This window comes from Gigantopelta aegis, chromosome 11, assembly GCF_016097555.1.
Source record: "Gigantopelta aegis isolate Gae_Host chromosome 11, Gae_host_genome, whole genome shotgun sequence".
Taxonomy (NCBI): Eukaryota; Metazoa; Mollusca; class Gastropoda; order Neomphalida; family Peltospiridae; genus Gigantopelta; species Gigantopelta aegis.
This window is the reverse complement of record NC_054709.1, coordinates 1785991-1805726: the sequence shown is the minus strand read 5'-3', so window position 1 is coordinate 1805726 and position 19736 is coordinate 1785991. Positions and strand designations below refer to the sequence as shown.

The window sequence follows — 19736 nt, the reverse complement described above, 5'->3', positions numbered from 1 at the left end:
TTCGATCCTGCGACGAAAGCACCTCAGACGAGAGCTCAACCAACTGAGCTAAATCCCAACCCTAAGGTTTAACAATACAAGTATCTTTACAAGGACAACGGCAGAGGTTAACTTGTGTCCAGTGTTTAACAATACAAGTATCTTTACAAGGACAACGGCAAAGGTTAACTCGTGTCCAGTGTTTAACAATACAAGTATCTTTACAAGGACAACGGCAAAGGTTAACTCGTGTCCAGTGTTTAACAATACAAGTATCTTTACAAGGACAACGGCAAAGGTTAACTCGTGTCCAGTGTTTAACAATACAAGTATCTTTACAAGGACAACGGCAAAGGTTAACTCGTGTCCAGTGTTTAACAATACAAGTATCTTTACAAGAACAACGGCAAAGGTTAACTTGTGTCCAGTAAACAATACAAGTATCTTTACAAGGACAACGGCAAAGGTTAACTTGTGTCCAGTGTTTAACAATACAAGTATCTTTACAAGGACAACAAAGGTTAACTTGTTAACGGACAACGGCAAAGGTGTCCACAAAGGTTAACTTGTGTCCAGTGTTTAACAATACAAGTATCTTTACAAGGACAACGGCAAAGGTTAACTTGTGTCCAGTGTTTAACAATACAAGTATCTTTACAAGGACAACGGCAAAGGTTAACTTGTGTCCAGTAAACAATACAAGTATCTTTACAAGGACAACGGCAAAGGTTAACTTGTGTCCAGTGTTTAACAATACAAGTATCTTTACAAGGACAACGGCAAAGGTTAACTCGTGTCCAGTAAACAATACAAATATCTTTACAAGGACAACGGCAAAGGTTAACTTGTGTCCAATGTTTTTAACAATACAGTGTTTAGTATCTTTACAAGGACAACGGCAAAGGTTAACTTGTGTCCAGTGTTTAACAATACAAGTATCTTTACAAGGACAACGGCAAAGGTTAACTTGTGTCCAGTGTTTAACAATACAAGTATCTTTACAAGGACAACGGCAAAGGTTAACTTGTGTCCAGTAAACAATACAAGTATGTTTACAAGGACAACGGCAAAGGTTAACTTGTGTCCAGTGTTTAACAATACAAGTATCTTTACAAGGACAACGGCAAAGGTTAACTTGTGTCCAGTGTTTAACAATACAAGTATCTTTACAAGGACAACGGCAAAGGTTAACTTGTGTCCAGTAAACAATAAAATAACAATGACCAAGTTTAACTTCCACAGGATTTAACAATAACATAACAATGTCCAAGTTTATCTTCCACAGGATTTAACAATAAAATAACAATGACCAAGTTTAACTTCCACAGGATTTAACAATACAATAACAATGACCAAGTTTAACTTCCACAGGATTTAACAATAAAATAACAACAATGACCAAGTTTATCTTCCACAGAATTTAACAATATAATAACAATGACCAACTTTAACTTCTACAGGATTTAACAATACAATAACAATGACCAAGTTTATCTTCCACAGGATTTAACAATACAAAAACAACAATGACAAGTTTAACTTCCACAGGATTTAACAATATAATAACAACAATGACAAGTTTAACTTCCACAGGATTTAACAATACAATAACAATGACAAGTTTAACTTCCACAGGATTTAACAATACAATAACACTGACCAAGTTTAACTTCCACAGGATTTAACAATACAATAACACTGACCAAGTTTAACTTCCACAGGATTTAACAATACAATAACAATGACCAAGTTTAACTTCCACAGGATTTAACAATACAATAACAATGACCAAGTTTAACTTCCACAGGATTTAACAATACAATAACACTGACCAAGTTTAACTTCCACAGGATTTAACAATACAATAACAATGACCAAGTTTAACTTCCACAGGATTTAACAATACAATAACACTGACCAAGTTTAACTTCCACAGGATTTAACAATACAATAACACTGACCAAGTTTAACTTCCACAGGATTTAACAATACAATAACAATGACCAAGTTTAACTTCCACAGGATTTAACAATACAATAACAATGACCAAGTTTAACTTCCACAGGATTTAACAATACAATAACAATGACCAAGTTTAACTTCCACAGGATTTAACAATACAATAACACTGACCAAGTTTAACTTCCAATGATTTAACAATACAATAACAATGACCAAGTTTAACTTCCACAGGATTTAACAATACAATAACAATGACCAAGTTTAACTTCCACAGGATTTAACAATACAATAACACTGACCAAGTTTAACTTCCACAGGATTTAACAATACAATAACAATGACCAAGTTTAACTTCCACAGGATTTAACAATATAATAACAACAATGACAAGTTTAACTTCCACAGGATTTAACAATACAATAACAATGACCAAGTTTAACTTCCACAGAATTTAAAAATACAATAATGACAAAGTTTATCTTCCACAGGATTTAACAATACAAGTATCTATACAACAACCTTAAAGGGACTTTCCTGAGTTTGCAGCCATTGTAAGATATTTGCAGCCATTGTAAGATATTTGCAGCCATTGTAAGATATTTGCAATAACAGAGCCTTGTTGGTGACTACTATTTCATACTAAATACAATTTCTCGTTTAGAATACCAGTGTCTGTATATCGAATGTGTTTGCGGTCGTATACTAATGTTTGTAGCACTCAGTTTTTACTTTAATTTGTGATATATACTTTTTCGTACGTACGAAATTATTGGAAGGTAAAATCTGGTTTGGGCTACTGCAAACACGAGGACAACAACAAACACCTTGTAAATACAGACAGTGATATTTTAAATAAGAAAATGTATTTAATTTATATGTTACGTCATTGAAAAAACTATGTTGGTCGGAAACATTTTACAATGGTTGTAAACTCAGGACTGTCATGTATCTTTATGTCAATGACAGTTTAACTTTCATAGGGTTTAACAATACATGTATTTATAAAACAACAGCCAAGTTTAACTATCGTAGATTTTGACAATTTACATGTATCTACTGTATACAATAAAAACCAAATGTTTTAACAATGCATGTATCTACAATAATGACAATAACCAAGTTTAACAATACATGTATCTGTACAACCACCAAAGTTTAACTTGTGTCCACTGTTTGACTACGTCACTGTGTGTGTGACCGCGGGTTGGATGTTGGCCTGGGATTGAGTGCGTGAACAAGTGTTTGTCTTCCCCTGGCAGTTCCCACACAGGGTGCCGCTTCACGACCGACCCTCACACCTGACGACTTCGCCAGTGGGTCGGTGTACACTCGCGGCAGTCATGTTTGCGGGACCAATTTGGTACACATCCCATAAACCTCTGTGTCCACCGTGGAGACATTCCGTATGCAGCCCGAACAAGCTTTCCCAGGGCTGCGGCCAGCTATTTAATTCATACACGCTACAATGAAGGTTTTGTTATCGAATGGCTTACGAATAACTTATTGGGAAAAGGTTTACAAAATTATGATGTCTGTCCCACTGTAATACAGACCCCAGTGAGCACTTTAAAAGAGGAGATATCACTCCCGGTCTCCCCACCACTCCTGTGACAGTAGTTATCTAATGGTTTACGAATGACTTTTTGTGGAAAAGTTTACAAAAAATATGTCCCACCGTAATACAAAGCAAAGTCCGCGTTTTAACGGGGAGCTATCACTCCTGTTCCCCGGCATTCCCACTGGAGTAGTCATATATAATGGCTTACAACAAAATGATCATGTCCCACACTAATATGGAACTCGGTCAATGTTTTAAAGGGGAACTATCACTCCCGTGACAGTAGTTATATAATGGTTTACAACTTCTTGAGAAACGTTTACAAAATTATGACCGTAACACAGACCTCAGTGTTTTAAAAGGGATATATCACTCCCACGCTCCCCATCATTCCCATGACAGTTGTTATGGTTTATGAATGACTTCTTGAGAAAAGGTTTACAAAATTATGATGTCCCACCATAACATAGACCTCAGTCAATGTTTTAAAAGGGATATATCACTCCCATGCTCCCCATCATTCCCATGACAGTAGTTATATAATGGTTTATGAATGACTTCTTGAGAAAAGGTTTACAAAATTATGATGTCCCACCATAACATAGACCTCAGTCAATGTTTTAAAAGGGATATATCACTCCAATGCTCCCCATCATTCCCATGACAGTAGTTATATAATGGTTTATGAATGACTTCTTGAGAAAATGTTTACAAAATTATGATGTCCCACCATAACACAGACCTCAGTCAATGTTTTAAAAGGGATATATCACTCCCACGCTCCCCATCATTCCCATGACAGTAGTTATATAATGGTTTATAAATGACTTCTTGAGAAAAGGTTTACAAAATTATGATGTCCCACCATAAGATAGACCTCAGTCAATGTTTTAAAAGGGATATATCACTCCCATGCTCCCCATCATTCCCATGACAGTAGTTATATAATGGTTTATGAATGACTTCTTGAGAAAATGTTTACAAAATTATGATGTCCCACCATAACACAGACCTCAGTCAATGTTTTAAAAGGGATATATCACTCCCACGTTCCCCATCATTCCCATGACAGTAGTTATATAATGGTTTATAAATGACTTCTTGAGAAAAGGTTTACAAAATTATGATGTCCCACCATAACACAGACCTTAGTCAATGTTTTAAAGAGATTATCACTCCTGGTCTCCCCATCACTCCCGTGATAATGGTTTATGAATGACTTCTTGAGAAAAAGTTTACAAAATTATGATATCACATCGTAACACACAAAGCTCACTGTTTAATGAGAGCTATCAAAGGGTACTACATGCTACATGTTTCCCCGCTGCTGTATAAATTAGTTATAGCTTGTTTTGTTTAATCACACCACTAGAGCACAATGATTTATTAATCATCGGCTATTGGATGTCAAACATTTGGTAATTCTGACATATAGTCTTAAGAAAGGAAACCTGCTAGCCTACATTTTTCCATTAGTTGCAAGGCATCTTTTATGTATGCATCATCCCAGACAGGATAGCACATACCATGACCGTTGATATATCAGACATGATGCACTGGTTAGAATGAGAAACAGCCCACATCATGGGGATCGATCCATGCATCAGGCAAGCACTTTAACATTGGCTTACGCCTTGTCCCGAATATTAAAAAAATTCCGAAAGACAGCAAAACTTTTAAATTTAAAATGTGGAAACCTAGGAAACTAATTATTCCTTCTAATGGATATAAAGAAAAAAATTAAAATGAACAATGCTAGGGGGAAAGAAACAAGTAATATAAAACTATAAAAAGTTGGTAAAATATAGCTTTAAAAAAAAGGGAGCAATATTGATTTTGTGCGAGTCATTTGAACAAATTACAGAAAACACCTGCACTTTTTTAAAGACTGGCCTAAATTTGCTAATATTTAATCTTTTATATATATATTACAGTTCACAATTTGTACTATTTTAATGACTCGGGGGAAAAGAAAAAAAGAAAATCTCAGCATAAACCATGGCTGTTTGCAAACATGTATAAAATAAAAGTGGTTTTTTTTGGTGTGTTGGGGAAAGACAGAGAGAGAGAGAGAGAGAGAGAGAGAGAGAGAGAGAGAGAGAGAGAGAGAGAGAGAGAGAGAGAGAGAGAGAGAGAGAGAGAGAGAGAGAAAGAGAGGGAGGGAAAGAGAGGAGGAGACACACAGACAGAAAGAGGAGAGAGAGAAAGAGTGGAAAAAGAGTTGGGGGAGTGAGATGAACTAATGGCCACTCGTTTAGCATTCACACAAACTCTTTATTACAAGGATATTTTATTTAAAAAAAAAAACACAGAAGGCTTGGGTCATTAATCACATACATGGTACACCCATAAAAATCTTCATACACAAACACACAAAAAAACAAACATGACATGGTGAATATTCCCAGCGTATACCATCGGCCCCAGGGCACTGAAACTTGGGCGAAACGAGCCCAGTGTAGCTGTGGTGTGTCACACACATGCACGAGAAAGCCAGGGTTGTTTCAAAGGCTATGCATAGATAAGTAGGTTTAATGACAGTGCTCCTGGGGACTTGAGGGATGACATACGGGCCGTACAGTCACCACCCCGGGCAATAACTGAGATACTTCATGGGTCTGTGACTGGTAAACGAGCTACACCCAGGTAACACTTACTTGGTCAGCAGAGACTGACAACGCTATAACACTAGATTATATAGACCACCTATAACACATCGTCTTCTGCACACATTATATAGACCAGCTACAAAAATATGTTACAGCCATCAGCCATACAATCAAATAATGTTATGGGTAGAAAGAAAAGAAATTGTTATTTATTAAAGGCATACTGTCATGGATTTAAGAACCGTATATTTCTCTAAAAATGAATAATAAATAAATTACATTAATTGTTGGAAACCAAATCTAACTATCACATCATCTTAATTGAACCATGATGGAGTGAAATCCATGTCATCCCTTCTCGGCAATTTTAGTTTTTGAATTATGGACCATTGTCATAATTCAATTATTTTTACAAAATGTCATTAATACATGGAGTATGGTGGTTATGAAGATGGTTGAATAAAGTACATATAGGGACAGACCCAATATATATTTTTTCAGGTAATACTTTGTTAGGCCATTTCATAGGTCAGTGGTATGTGACAATATGCCTTTAACACCCCAGCACATAGTTTGATAAGCTTAGTTTTGATTTAGATAGAGAGAAGAAACCTGTGCTGTCAAAATTGCTCTCATATAAATTAGCGTGAAGGCATCTTTTACGTGCATTTCTTCTCAAGCAGTATACTGCCCCAAAGTGAAGGTGATAAACGAAGTGAAGGCGATAAACGAAGTGAAGGCGATAAATATTACACCCAAAATATTCAAGCCCAAATTAAGTACATTAAAACAATTTATCAGCGACATTTCTAGTCATTTCATAAATTATTACCTCATGGTGAGGTGGCTTGCATGTCTCAATGACCCAGAGAGCTATGCCAGTGGGAGCTTCGACTCCTGGTAGGGCCACCCGGGCTGGATTGGTTGAAGGGTAGAGGCTAGACTAATATGGACCACTGCCGAAGACAGATAATCTGGGCCAAACTACTTGTAGGGAGGTGCCCAACCGCAGCTCAACGCATTTCGGTTCATATGACAGATGAGCGTACGACGATGACAAAGAAGAAGAAGATAAATTATTAGCAACTACAGTTTAATATGACACCATATAACTAATAAAAATGCGTTGAGTGCATCGTTAAATAAAATAAATTTCCTTCCCTCTTCCTTGAAATTCATTTGTGGAAACCTTCAACTCTTCCTCAGCTGTTTAAATACTGTTACAGCTTTCAAAAGACCTCACAGTACTTGACATTGACAACAGGGTGAGATTTAGCTCAGTCGGTAGAGTGCTCGCCTGAGGTGCTTGTAGATCGCAGGATGGAATCACCTCAGTGGATCCAATCTGTGTGTTTTTATCCCATCCCTACCTGTGAACTATGACTGATATATCAATGGCTCTGGTTCATGTATGTACTGTCCTCTGTGAACTATGACTGATATATCAATGGCTCTGGTTCATGTATGTACTGTCCTCTGTGAACTATGACTGATATATATCAGTGGCTCTGGTTCATGTATGTACTGTCCTCTGTAGAAAAGCGTTTGTTTAACATCAGGAGAGCACACCGATTAATTAATTATTGGCTATTAAGATGTCAAACATTTGTTAATTCTGACGGGTAGTCATCAGAGGAAACCTGCTATATTTTTTCTAATGCAAAAAGAGATCTGTTATATGCACTTTCCCAGAGACAGAAAAGCACATACCACAGCTTTTGACCAGTTGTGGTGCACTGGTTGGAATGAGAGAAAAAATGAACCTGTGACGCAAGCACACAACCGACTGATGGAAAAAGGTAGCGCGTACAAGCACACAACCGACTGATGGAAAAAGGTAGCGCGTACAAGCACACAACCGACTGATGGAAAAAGGTAGCGCGTACAAGCACACAACCGACTGATGGAAAAAGGTAGTGCGTACAAGCACACAACCGACTGATGAAAAGGTAGTGCGTACAAGCACACAACCGACTGATGGAAAAAGGTTGCGCGTACAAGTCAAAATGACTAAATGGTCTGGGAATAGGAAGGTAATGTTTTATTTAATGACACACTCAACACATTTTATTTACAGTTATATGGCGTCAGACATATGGTTAAGGACCACACAGATACTGAGAGAGGAAACCCACTGTTGCTATTTCATGGGCTACTCTTTTTGATTAGCAGCAAGGGATCTTTTATATGCACCATCCCATATAAAAGGATAGCACATACCACAGCCTTTGTGTACCAGTCGTGGTGCACTGGCTGGAGCAAGAAATAGCCCAATGGGCCCACTGATGTGGATCGATCCCAAGCCGACCACGCATCCACACTGTGTTAAACTCACAATGAGTTGTCTTGGCCCCCTGGGCTTATTTCCGGTCAAATACGGTAACAGTTATTTTTTAAAATAAAACTTAATTATTTCATTTGCAGGTAATCAAAAATTAACCAAATTTATTTTCATTCCAGCATTTGCCATGTTGTGCTTATTAAAACATAATCTAATTTAAGCTTTTGTCGCTAAGAAAATAGCACAGATTACAAATCCTATATGGAATACATTAGCATGTAGCGATTAATTTTTTTTAAACAAGGTTATCTTATATATGTTACACATTTGAAAATTACTGCTTTTCTCTGGAACAGATTTAAGCACACAAAACACATTGGATTAGTAAAAACTATTTTACAAATTACAAATGTGATTAGATTTGTAAAACCTCTGAATTCTGCTCTTTACAATATAATTTTTTCAAAAACAATTCCATAAATTATTTATCCGCATCAATTTTTTATTTTATTATTCACAGACAAAAACCACTAGGATTCAAGCGAAAGAGTACAAGTTAAAAATTGTAATTAGATTTGATTTGAGTTTAACATTTATTTATTTATATGCACTTTTTCATTGTTAAGTATAATTATTTATTTACTTAATTGATGTGATGAACAGATTTAAAGGGGCCTTGTATCGTTGCATCATTCTGACTCCTTCCAGTGGACCGGCCTCGTAGGCACTGGGTTCGGATCCCAGTCGAGGCATGGGATTTTTAATCCAGATACCGACTCCAAACGCTGAGTGAGTGCTCCGCAAGGCTCAATGGGTAGGTGTAAACGACTTGCACCGACCAGTGATCCATAACTGGTTCAACAAAGGCCATGGTTTGTGCTATCCTGCCTGTGGGAAGTGCAAATAAAAGATCCCTTGCTGCTAATCGAAAAGAGTAGCCCATGAAGTGGCGACAGCGGGTTTCCTCTCAAAATCTGTGTGGTCCTTAACCATATGTCTAACACCATATAACAGTAAATAAAATGTGTTGAGTGCATCGTTAAATAAAACATTTCTTTCTTTCTTTCTTCCAGTGGTACATTTTAAGTGTTTGCCTAATGCACAATTAATCAAGCCCATCTGGGCTATTTCTCAATCCCTCCAGTACACTATGACTGGTATAGCAAAGGCTGTGGTATGTGCTATCTTGTTTGTGGGATGGTGCCTATAAAAGATCTCTTGCTGCTAACAGAAAAATGTAGCGAGTTTCCTCTAAAACTACCACGTCACAAATTACTAAATGTTTGACATCCATGCAATAGCTGATAATTAATAAACCAATGTGCTCTAGTGGTGTTGTTAAACAAAAACAACTAACTTCTTCCTGCCAAAATTATTTCTTAACATTATGATATTTGTTTTAAAATGTAAAACATTATGCCTTTAAAAAACTGCAAATACAATTTCTTTTATTAAAGGGACAGGCCCTATTTTTTAAACAATATGTGTATTTTAAACAATATGTGTTATTTTAAACAATATGTGTATTTTTCACTATTAAAGCCATTTTGATAATTTAAATTAGAAGTACTTACATTTTATTATTTAGAATATTAAATTTTGTACAACTATAATGGTTCTCGTTATGTAGCAATACCCCAAAATTCATGTTCAACCATAATTCTAAAATCGGACATTTGTCCGAGACGTTTTGGTTATCGAGACAAGCTCCAGTTATTTTAAGATGATATTTCCATGACTGAAGATCACAGACGTTTGCTTCTCTCCGTTATAACCGTATCCAAATGTGTGTTGCAGGTTTGTACATTAAAAATAAACTTAGTGTCCATTTTCACGGACTGAAACTAGGGTCTGCGTCTTTAAATTAACTTTTTTTTAATTATTCTTTTTGATCTTTGCCTATAAACTCATCTTTATTAACAATAACATGTTTTTGAAGTGAAACTAGAAATTCCCCCAAAAAAATTGTAAAACAATGCTAAAATTCAGTCAAAACCATGGGTATAAAGTCAAAAAAAGTAAAGTAAAGTTTGTTTTATTTAACGACGCCACTAGAGCACATTGATTTTTAATCTTATCATCGGCTATTGGACGTCAAACATATGGTCATTCTGACACTGTTTTTAGAGGAAACCCGCTGTCGCCACATAGGCTACTCTTTTTAACGACAGGCAGCAAGGGATCTTTTATTTTCGCTTCCCACAGGCAGGATAGCACAAACCATGGCCTTTGTTGAACCAGTTATGGATCACTGGTCGGTGCAAGTGGTTTACACCTACCCATTGAGCCTTGCGGAGCACTCACTCAGGGTTTTTGGAGTCGGTATCTCGATTAAAAATCCCATGCCTCGACTGGGATCCGAACCCAGTACCTACCAGCCTGTAGACCGATGGCCTGCCACGACGCCACCGAGGCCGGTGGGTATAAAGTCAAATTTTAGAAATAAAACAATGATGTGGTTAATTAATTTATAGTTATTAATCACAAATATTAAAATGGCCAAATACAGTATTTGCATCTAAGGAAGGGAAGTTTTATTTAATGACAATTCAACACAATTTTAATTATGGTTATATTGCATCTTTAAATATTCACACACAAAAATTTTATTCGATTAAGTTTTTGTGAAATGTTTTTCCTTACCAATAAAGTCAATGTCTATTAAAAAGATAATAACCATGTGTGATTAATCACAAATATTAAAATAGCGAAATAGTTTTTGCATCTAAAATAATGGATCTTTAAATATTCACACAAAAATTTAATCAGTTCAATTTCTTATGATCATTCTTTTTTCCTTTGCAAATAAACTTATCTGTACTAAAAGAATATATAATCACAAATATTACAACAGCGAACAACAGCATCCGAGGAAGGATAGTTATATTTAATGGTCATATTGCTAAGGAAGGAATGGAAATGCTTTATTTAATGATGCACTCAACACATTTTATTTACGGTTATATGGTGTTGGCCATATAGTTAAGGACCACGCAGATAATGAGAGGAAACCTGCTGTCGCCACTTCGTGGGCTACTCTTTTCGATTTGCAACAAGGAATCTTTTATATGCACTATTTCACAGACAGGATAGTACATACCACAGCCTTTGTTACACCAGTTGTGGAGCACTGGCTGGAACGAGAAATAACCCAATGGGCCCACCGATGGGGATCGATCTCAGAATGATCGTGCATCAAGTGAACGCTGTACCACTGAGCTACATCCCGCCACATCTAAGGAAGGATAGTTTTATTTAACTGCTATACTGGTATCTAAGGAAGGATAGTTTTATTTAACTGTTATATTGCTACCTTAGGAGGATAGTTTTATTTAACAGTTATATTGCTACCTCAGGAGGATAGTTTTATTTAACAGTTATATTGCAACCTTAGGAGGATAGTTTTATTTAACAGTTATATTGCTACCTTAGGAGGATAGTTTTATTTAACAGTTATATTGATATCTAAGGAAGGATAGTTTTATTTAACAATAATATTGCTACCTTAGGAAGGATAGTTTTATTTAACAGTTATATTGCTACCTTAGGAAGGATAGTTTTATTTAACAGTAATATTGTTACCTTAGGAAGGATAGTTTTATTTAACAGTTATATTGCTACCTTAGGAAGGATAGTTTTATTTAACAGTAATATTGCTACCTTAGGAAGGAAAGTTTTATTTAACAGTTATATTGCTACCTTAGGAAGGAAAGTTTTATTTAACAGTAATATTGCTAACTTAGGAAGGAAAGTTTTATTTAACAGTAATATTGCTACCTTAGGAAAGATAGTTTTATTTAACAGTTATATTGCTACCTTAGGAAGGAAAGTTTTATTTAACAGTAATATTGCTATATAAGGAAGGAAAGTTTTATTTAACAGTTATATTGCTATCTAAGGAAGGATAGTTTTATTTAACAGTAATATTGCTACCTTAGGAAAGATAGTTTTATTTAACAGTTATATTGCTACCTTAGGAAGGAAAGTTTTATTTAACAGTTATATTGCTACCTTAGGAAAGATAGTTTTATTTAACAGTTATATTGCTAACTTAGGAAAGATAGTTTTATTTAACAGTTATATTGCTACCTTAGGAAAGATAGTTTTATTTAACAGTTATATTGCTATCTAAGGAAGGAAAGTTTTATTTAACAGTTATATTGCTATCTAAGGAAGGATAGTTTTATTTAACAGTAATATTGCTACCTTAGGAAAGATAGTTTTATTTAACAGTTATATTGCTACCTTAGGAAGGATAGTTTTATTTAATAGTAATATTGCTATCTAAGAAAGGATAGTTTTATTTAACGGTTATATTGCTATCTAAGAAAGGAAAGTTTTATTTAATGTTTATATTACATCTAAGATAACACATCTTTAAATATTCACACAAAAATTTAATCAATTCAATTTCTTATGATAATTTTTGTTTCTCTTTGCTAATATTCATGTTTGTAAAGAAAAAAAAGAATTTTTTTTTTAAAAATTAAAAAAAAACCCTGCCGATCTTGCCAAACGACAAAGAGGCTGAACCAAGCCGCTTAGAGTGGAGTGCGAAGATTTTTGTTTTCTTTTCTATAACTGTTTACTTTCCCATACTCGGTGTTTGTCTTGTGAAGTCCCGAGCATGCCATACTCCAGGAATTCGCGGTCACTTCCAGACCTCCCCTTCTTTTATGGTGACAGTAAAATTTTATAGCAATTCTTCGCAATGATTATTTTGCGATTTTGTCCAATGATTTTTTTTTTCCAGACGTTATGTCTTATGGGGAAGCCAATATTTATATTTCATCTGGCTCTCACAGGACACCAAATACAAATATTGAAAACAGAAGACAAATTTTTGGGGAGGGTTTTTTTTTCAAAACAAAATAAAAATGATTTAAGATTTATGTTTTTTGTCAAAGTGAAAACATGTTGTCTTTGAAGTTCGGATAACAAAATCTTTTGTTCTGTGTCGGGGATCTCAAGTTGGGGCTCACAAAGCTCCTGTGTAAATTTATATTATAATGTTAGCTTATGTATGGGTGTACATTCACCAAAACAATATTTAATAGCGCGGCGTACGGTGCGATAGAATATTTTGTCTCGAGACATACTACTTTGGAAAAAGAAACGACACCTTGTTCTTACTTTTATTTATATTATGGAAATGAAATATCAGTATTTTTAAAGCAAATTTTTTTTTGTACATAATATAATTAAACTAAGGGTAAAAATACAATCACTCATGAAAAAAAAAAAAAAATGACGCCAACAGCATGCATCACCCCCACCCCCTCAAAACAAACCCACTTAAAATCACTCTTAAATATTTCTACTTTACAAAAAACAAACAAGTGTTTAAGCATTAAAAGGGAGTGGCATTGGGTCAAACCTACCCCATCCCTGCCCAAAGTGAATTTTATATATTTATTTTTTAATACTGAATTTGTCTTGAGGGCAACAATTTTGGTATACCAGGTCTAGCTCTGACACTCGCCAAATTCGCCAAATGTGAATTTTATTTTAATTTGGCGAAATAATTTCATGTAATAATTGACATCTCGTTGAATTTCGCAATTTTTAAAGTTTAATACAATAACAGACAATTTGGCAAAATGTTTTGCTCACCCAGAGCTAGCCCTGTATACATTACTGATGTGGGCACCACGATCTAGACCACCTCCCACCCCACCCCATCTCCCACCCCACCTCCAACCCCAGCTATAAACAGCCTCTCTAAGACCTTAAAGGCATACTGTCACAGATCACTGACATATTTAATGGTCTAACAAAGTATTACCGTAACAAAAATAATTTGATTTGTCCCTAAATGTACTTTATTCAACCATCTTCATAACCACCATACTCCATTTATTAATGACATTTTGTAAAAATAGTTGAATTATGGCAATGGTCCATAATTCAAAAAATAAAATTGCCAAGAGGGATGACATGGATTTCACTCCATCATGGTTCAGTTAGGTGATGCGATAGCTAGATTTGGTTTCAAACAATTAATTTTTAAAAAATTATTATCCATTTTTAGAGAAATAAGGTGCTTAAATCCATAACAGTATGCCTTTAATGTTGAAATTACCAAATGTATGACATCCAATAGCCGAAGAATAATAAATCAATGTGCTCTAGTGGTGTCGTGTGCCTCATTAATCAAACTTTTCTCAATTATTAGGATGTTTTGCCTGGTATTACCAGAACTCAGGCAGTAAAGTTTATAAAGTTGTTTTATGACACCACTAGAGCACCTTGATTAATAAATCATCAGCTATTGGATGTCAAACATTTGTTAATTCTGTCACATATAGTCATCAGATCCATAACTGGTTCAACAAAGGCCATGGTTTGTGCTATCCTGCCTGTGGGAAGCGCAAATAAAAGATCCCTTGCTGCTAATCGGAAGAGTAGCCCATGTAATGGCGACAGCGGGTTTCCTCTCAAAATCTGTGTGGTTCTTAACCATATGTCTGACGCCATATAACCGTAAATAACATGTGTTGAGTGCGTCGTTAAATAAAACACTTCTTTTTTCTTTGTATAGTCATCAGAGGAAACACACTACCTTTGTCCTAATGCAGCAAGGGATTGACATATAGCCTCCGAGGGTGGGTGGGTGGGGGGTGGGGAGTACTTGCCCCCTGAGAATCTCACCTTTTTTTCACTCCAAAAAATAGCATACAAGAGTTTAATTTGTATAGTGTTTCATTTGTTTATAAAAAGAAGTGTCCCCCCCCCCCCCCCGGATTTGATCAGGGTACGGCCCTGCTTCGACTAATAAAATGTTATAAAGACTAATATTTTATATTAACTATATTGTTTTCTTTACACATACCAGTGTCTGTATATATATTCAATGTGTTTCTAATCATCCTAATCTTTGTAAGTAGCACAAACTGAATGTGGAAGTGGTATATCCCCAAAACTCTCTACATGTACGAAATATAATATATATTATATGTATAATTAGGTAAAACAATTTTTACAGCTGACACTTGGCCAATCAGAAACATGATTAATATAAAACCAATAATATGTCACTGGGCTGGCTCTGGCACTCACCAATTGTGAATTTCAAAAACAATTCGCAAATTTTAAATTAATTTGGCAAAATATTTTTTTGGTAACAATTGATATTTTGTCAGAAAATAACTGGATTCCTATGATTTTTTTTTATTTATCAGATAATTTGGCACAAAAAAAATTACTCACCTATAGCTAGCCCTGTATTATTTAGAAAAATATATTTTATATGTAATTACAGTCGTTAAAAAGTCTCTGTTGGTCGACTTTGTCTTAACAATCATCGAAAACTCAGGATATTGTCATTTTTATTTAACAACAAATGGGAGAATAAAAAATACTGCCAGGTAAGAATTGGGGGGTGGGTGGGTGAGGGAATGGTGGTCAACATTATCTTCACAATCAATGAGAAATCAAGATAACCCCTTTGAAAAAAAACTTGAAAAAGGAAAATAAACACATCTAGTTAAGAATTGGGGGTGGAGAGTGGGTCGACATCTTCATAGGAACAACAAAAAGGAAAATAAAAAACACTGCTAGTTAAGTACTGGGAGGGGGAGGGGGGGGTGGGTGGGGTGAGGTGGATGTTCAATATTATCTTTACAATCGCCCAAAACTGTGTAATCCCTTTAAATAACCACAAAAAGTAGGACAAAAAACACTGCTAGTTAAGTTTTGGGGGTGGGGGTTTGGAATTTTCAACCCATTTCTACGACCATGCCCATTCAAGTGCAGGCACACAGGTTTGAACAACTTATTGTAATCGCTCCCCTCAACTGTTTTTTCACAGAGGGGTTGGTAAGAGATGGCTGCATATAATGAAACCCAATAGCTGCTGATTAAGAGAAATTTTTAGATGGGGAGTCATTAAAACGAATGTCAAAAAAAAAAATAGTCTTCTTATTCCCACCGAAGCTTATTAAATTTCCTCATCTGAGATATTTTTTTCAATCTTCCTTTTCCTGTTGCCGTTTTGGTGGAGGTTTTTTTCTTTTTTCACCATCATCTGTGATTGATATATTTGTCAACATCAATTGACATTAACTGTGTACGATGCATAAAATATCATGTGGTTAACAATGTATAATACGTTCTGTATGTCACACTAACATTATACAGTTAAATGTTTGTTTTGTTTAACGACACCACTAGAGCACATTGATTTATTAATCATTGTCCGTTGGATGTCAGTTTGTTTTAATGACACCACTAGAGCACTGATTTATTAATCATCGTCCGTTGGATGTCAAGAAAGTATGTTTTGTTTAACAACATCACTAGAGCACACTAATTTATTATTCATTGTCCGTTGGATGTCAGTTTCACCGATTCACTCCGGCTATCTCTTCCGTTATACACCAATGTCCGAAAAATACAATGCATAATATTACAAAATAAAATGGGCAAAATATAGCCAGAAGGATTACCATTAAACATACAAATTGTTTTAATTCTTCTCCAATTCCTAGAAGTGAATATGTGAACTGTGTAGTGAGATCTAGATGATCACTGTCACACAATTTTCAGGACTGGTTCCCACATGTGACCCCCAAAAACATCATATGGAAAAATCAGGGTTATCTCTGGCACTCGCCAACTGTGATCTTTTACAAGTTTGCTCATTTTATTTCAATTACCGGTAGACAAAATACTGCCTTGTAATAACTGATAGTTTGCAGTGTTTGACAAATGTTTGTTAAAGTCACCAGTTCTCTCAGAAGCTCGTTCTTTTTTTCTTCTAAACCTTTATTACCCCCAGATCGCTGGCAATGTCAAGGTTGGGGTGCCTTGAATCATCGTCTTACAATATACAACACTAATAAAATTATAACATGATTATGTGTACCTGTATAACGGTAAGCTAAAGGTTTTATATTTCATATTATGTATATAAACAATACAAGAAGGAAATGTTTTATTTAACGATGCACTCAACACATTTTATTTACGGTTATATGGCGTCAGACATATGGTTACGGACCACACAGATATAGATAGAGGAAACCCGCTGTCACCACTTCATGGGCTACTCTTTTCGATTAGCAGCAAGGGATCTTTTATATGCACCATCCCAGACAGGGTAGTATATACCACAGCCTTTGATATACCAGTCGTGTTGCACTGGCTGGAAGGAGAAATAGCCCAATGGGCCCACCGATGGGGATCGGTCCCACACTGACCGCGCACTGTACCACGTCCTGCCCCTAAGCTTTGGCTAGAGCCCTATGTATTATAATAAATTATACTGATGATAATTTCCAATACCACAGACCAAACATTCACTAGCCAGGACAGAGATGTCTCAAACCCTGTATTTTGCAAGAAAATAAACTGGATTTTTTGCAATATTTTAAGTTTAAGAGATAATTTGGCCAACTTTTTTTGTTTTTTTTAATCGCACTTATGGCTAGCTAAGGTTCACATTGGAACAAATATAGTTTTAGCTAATGTTGAGATATGTAGAGTTTTTCCTTGATACTGATTGAAACAGTTAAGGACTAAATGTTGTAGCCACTTTGTATAAAAATTAACAATTGGCTAATTTGGCTATAAGCAGGGCGAGTCCTGTCTAGCCCCAAATAAATAAAGTTTTGTTTAACGACGACACCACTAGAGCACTGATTTATTAATCACCACCTATTGGATGTCAAACATTTGGTAATTTTTACTTATAATCTTCGAGAAAAAAAACACACTACAGTTTTCCATTAGTAGCGAGGAATATTTTATACACACCATCACATAGACAGGATAGCATAAACAACGGCCTTTGATGTACCAGTCGCGGCACACTGGCTGAAGCGAGAAATAGCTCAATGGGTCCATTGATGGGGACCGATCCTGGATGCACCGTACATCAAGCAAAAGATTTACCACTGGGCTAAGTCCTGTCCCCTTGACAATGATCAGAGTGAGCCTCAGATGGCCTTGAAGAATGACCATGTTTAGTATATATTCAATTTATATTTTAAAATTATAACTACGTATCATAAATAGAGTTAGGGTTAGGGACAGTGCCAAAGGAAAGTCCTTCCAAATGACCTGGGAACTAATTCATTAAACTCTCACAACTTTACGATCTCACAGTGCAATGCTAAAATACTCGCAAGAGGATACTTTGTTGTCTAGCAGAGCCTAAGAAAGCTTTGTGAATTAGACCCCTGGCTGTTTTATTCATATTTCCAGTTAAAACTGTTTGAAGGGTCAGCAAATTATAAACAGTGCAAAAGCCTATAAAGACTGAGTTTGTAATAAACAATTTACAAACATCTGTCATATTATCCATACATAAGCTATCGCTTGTCAAATGTCAATTAAAGTTGAATACAAGTGCCTGCTTGATGTGCAGTTGGTCTGGGATCGATCCCTGTCAGTGGGCCCATTGGCCAAATTTCTTGTGCACCATGACTGGTATATCAACGGTTGTGGTATGTACTACCCTGTCTGTGGGATGGTGCATATAGAAGATACCTTGCTGCTAATCGAAAAGAATAGCCCATGAAGTAGCGACAGCGGGTTTTCCCTCTCAATATATGTGTGGTCCTTAACTGTATGTCTAACGCCATATAACCATAAATAAAATATGTTCTTCTGTTATTACTAATTTGCCAAAAAGCTATTAAAAAAACATCTGTCGTTTATAGATGTTCTGACCAATTTGCTATTTGGCTAAATTAAATCTTATAGCTTGTAGTATGGGTACATGTATGTTTTGCTTAACACAGGGCTTCTAAATTATGGTAGCCCCACTCCCATGGCTAGTGATATTCAATGTTGGGCTAGTAAATAATTAATATTGCTATGCCCAATGGCTACTGAAAAAAAGGAAAAGTCAAATGTTGCAGTTGTCTATTTTGTAAATATAAATATCTTGCCTACCCCAACCCCTCCAAGTGTTTTTAAGCTATACCTCTCTTTTTAGGCGACATATCCAATATTTACTATTCTTTAGTAAAATTATATCAACTTGAAGTAAAGTAGGGCTAGTGAATTTTTAATCATGGCTTGTAAAAAAAATTAATCACTGATCCCATGGCTAGTGGATTTTATAAAAAATCTAGAAGCCCTGCTTAACATGTTGGTAAATTTGGATTGAAAATGGATATATGTATGTTTTGATTGGGTGTCTTTCGGATTGGTTTCGTTTTGACCAGCTTCAAGCAAATTTGGGAATCATGAGCACTTTACATGAAATATAAAACATACAATTAACAGAATTCTGTTAAGTATATAAATTAAACAAATGTTATAAACAAACTTCATTTTTATAATATCATTTAACAAGACTAAAGGTCTTATTTTAATAAAAACCTATATATATATATAT

The 19736-nt window shown here is 35.5% G+C and overlaps 1 protein-coding gene across 3 annotated transcripts in view; it reads right to left on the bottom strand.

The window, feature by feature from the left end:
- The window catches only part of LOC121385357 (NGFI-A-binding protein 1-like), a 63686-nt gene that overhangs the window by 41951 nt on the left and 1999 nt on the right, over positions 1-19736 (bottom strand). Inside the window, exon 1 of one of the 3 annotated variants that reach the window (XM_041516006.1) lies at positions 6941-7697. The exons of the other annotated variants lie outside the window; for them this stretch is intronic. The gene's annotated coding sequence lies outside the window, so the exon portion shown is untranslated. Of the gene's footprint in view, positions 1-6940; positions 7698-19736 lie in introns of those variants that run through there. 3 annotated transcript variants of the gene reach the window in all.